Source organism: Petaurus breviceps, unplaced genomic scaffold (assembly GCF_028583685.1).
Source record: "Petaurus breviceps papuanus isolate PSGF00001 unplaced genomic scaffold, PetGlider_PUasm1.0 151, whole genome shotgun sequence".
Taxonomy (NCBI): domain Eukaryota; kingdom Metazoa; phylum Chordata; class Mammalia; order Diprotodontia; family Petauridae; genus Petaurus; species Petaurus breviceps.
The window spans coordinates 25,800,106-25,803,771 of NW_027185712.1; positions in this window are offsets into that span (position 1 = coordinate 25,800,106).

A 3,666-nucleotide genomic window follows, 5' to 3' on the forward strand; every position below is an offset into this window, starting at 1 on the left:
AGGAAGGAAGGAAGGAAGGAAGGAAGGAAGGAAGGAAGGAAGGAAGGGAAGGGAGGACCCAAAACATTCAGTCCATTAGGGTATGATTAGTTTGGCTGGATTACTATATTTCTTCTTTCATTTTTTTTTAAGCAGGGATGATTCTCTTGGAGGAAAAGTTAAAAATATTTTGAGAATGTTCATGATATAAAAACAAAATATCAATAAATATATTAAAACACACTTTTAAAAATCATAAAATGTAACAAACAGAGAAAGAGGGAAAAATAAGTTAAAAACAAAAAAAGTAGAATATACTTCTTTAGGGGTGAGTAGTTTCATTGTCACTTAATGTATTTAAGCCATGACTGAATAGTCACATGTGAAATATATTATAGATACTATCTCTTTTATTGGTTTGGAAAAAGGGGGATGGTTTTGTTCCAGATTTTTGATAAAATTCAACATGAGCAGATTGTCCCTCTATTAATATATTTGCAATGAAACTAATGGCAATTTCTCTTTCCCTGCATTCAGCATTTAGGGTTTCTTGGAAAAAAGTTAGGCATACTTCTGGTAGATGCTTTATACTTAGCCTCTGCTCTGGTAGTATTTTATTACACCATGCCCATTTCTCCTGGATTGCAAGAGATTCCTGAATTCCATTTTGGAAAACACTATTTTATTTGCACATAGTTGCTGCAACAATTCATCTATATGATTTCCTGTCTTCAGTCCATTCATGCTCAAGTTATGATAGAAGCTTGTCTTTTGAAACATATAAAGGTAATATGTCTCTTGGGTCTGCTTTTAAAAAGACACTTTCTGGGATTCAAATCTAGATAAGCTATAGAAAGGCATTCTCCCCACCCCCACTACCACCTTATTTTCAGAGACTCTTGATTTAGTTGAAACCATCAGACTATTTGTCTTTTTATTTTTTTGAGAATGTGATAATTTTTCATTTTGTTTGCTTCTAGTGTATACTTTCACTTAACTGTTCCCCACAGAGGGATTTAGAAAAGCTGGAGGGCTCCTTAGTGATTTGCTATAGAATGACAGGTCTGAAAGAGACCGCTATGTTGAAAGAGAGCCTTGTACAAAAGTAATCAGGTGCCAAAGTAGAAAGAGAAAAAAGAATCAAAGAAAAGAAAATCGTGTGTGTATATATATATGTACACACATACATATATATACATATATATGTGTGTGTGCATATACACATGCAGGTATATGTGTGTAAAGTTACATAGGCATATAGTGTATCTATGTGCATACAGACAATACAATACTCATAAATATATGCATGTATACTTATAGATACACATATCCATGTATACATATATGTATGTTTGTGTATACATATATATATGTGTGTGTGTGTGTGTGTATGTGTGTGTGTGTATAGAGATAATATATTAAACATTTTATAAAATACCAGAAGCATGAGGGGCAAATTCTTTGTTTTTGTGACATCATGAAGAACTAGGGGAGGAAAAACATATTTAAAAGTAAAAATAAATATTTTAATTTTGTAGTGGATAATCAAGAGATTAATTAGCAGATAAAAAGCTGGTGGACTAGTTATAATATTCTCTTTTTTTAAAAAAGCAATTGGGATTAAGTAACTTGCTCAAGGTTACATGGCCAGTTATTTCTGGGTGTGGTGCTAAGTATCTGAGCCCGGATTCATTCCCCAGGTCATCCCGACACTGGGGCTGGTGCTCTTACTCGCTGAGCCACCTGGCCACCCCTAAGTAATTGGGGTTAAGTAACTTGCTCAAGGTTACACGGCCAGGTGTTTCTGGGTGGGTGCTAAGTGTCTGAGCCTGGATTTGGCCCCCAGGTCATCCCGACACTGGGGCTGGTGCTCTTACTCACTGTGCTACCTGGCCACCCCTAGTTATAATATTCTGATAGAGTGCAAAGTGCCCTTCTGTGAGGGAAGAAGAATTTTTCTTCATCAGTCTTAGACACTATATGGAAGTCCTTAATTTTCTTGCTTCCTTTCAATATTAGAGAAAGAAGAACTAAAATTTTTCTTGAAATTTTAAGTGGTGGTTATACTCATTTTTCCCTTCTACATTAAGAATAAAGTACAGGAGGGGAAGCCAGGTAGCACAGCGAGTAAGAGCACCGGCTCCAATGTCGGGATGACCTGGATCAAATCCAGGCTCAGATACTCTGCACCACACCCAGAAATAACTGGCTGTGTAACCTTGAGCAAGTTACTTAACCCCGATTGCTTTAAAAAAAAAAAGAATAAAGTACAGGAGAACTGAAGACTGTTGGCAAAAGATAAAGCCAAAGAATAGACAAAATTAAAATCTAAGCAATTGAGCAAGTTCCATTCATAATGTTCATTTTTCAAAGAACAGCTAATGCTATTAAAATAGTTACAGAGAAATTAAGATAACTTATTAATCTTTTAATGTACTTTAAAAATACGTACTTCAAATTGAAATTATGATAGCAATTTTTAGACACATACCAATAGAACAAAGACCTGATTTATACTCCTACATTTCTTCCTTGACAACTTTAAACATTTGTGCGATTCACATGCCTTCCTTTATCCCAATTTCCTTTTTAGTTAGTTTCATGTTTGTGGAACATTCAGAGGGATCCTGGAAAAGTAAAGAGAGGCTAGGTTATGAAGGGATTTGAATATTAAACAGACCATTTTATATTTGATCCTGGAGGCTATAAGGAGCCATTACAGTTTATTGAGTAGGGGTATCATTCTCAAAACAATAAAAAAAAAACAAATAGGCTGATGGTTTCAACTAAATCAAGAGTCTTTCTCTGAAAGTAGGGTGGTAGTGAGGGTGGGGAGTGGGGAGAATTCCTTCCTATGGCTGATTTAGATCTGAATCACTGAAAGTGTCTTTGTAAAAGCAGACACAAGAGACATATTACTTTTATATGTTTCAAAAAACATGGTCAGAAGTATACTGCGGTCATTTTGGTAGCTGAATGAAAGATGAATTGGAGTAGGGCAGGCTATTGTTTTGATGAAGGCAATTCCACCAGCAGCCTATTCCAATAGTCTAGGAGTGACGTGATAAAGCCCTCTAGAGTTCTAGTAGTGTCAAAACAGAGAACAGGGTATATAAGAAGAACATGTTGCCGATTAGAAACAGGCCTTGACAAGAGTTGGGATATAGAGAATTAGAGACAGTGAGGAACCAGGGAAAAGTAACTTCTGGGTTGTGAGCCTGAGGGACTGGGAGGATGGTGTTGCTCTGTATGGTAATAGGAAAGGTAGGAGGGGAGCAAGTTTTAGAGGGAAAGATGATGAATTTGATCCAAAACAGAAGACGTAAGGCAAGGAGAAAGTACATTCCAGGCTTGAGAGAGGGTGCACTTCTAAAAAGGTACAGAAAGGTTTGAAACAGCAAAAAGATATTGTTGAATCATAAAGGACATGTGAGAAAGTCTAACAGGCTGGGAAATGTGGGATATGCCAGGTTGTGAAAGGTTTAACTGTCATACAGAGGGATGCCAAAAATATTAAAAGGATACTCTGAATTACTGATGTAAGTGACTTCTGGGAAAGAGAGGTAAAAGACCATTTGTGAATTTTGTAACAGTTTTCTGTTTCTCTGTGTCCAGGTAAATCTAAGGCATACACACAGACAAATGCACATGCACACACAAAACCAGATATCTTTTGTTAAAAGGCAA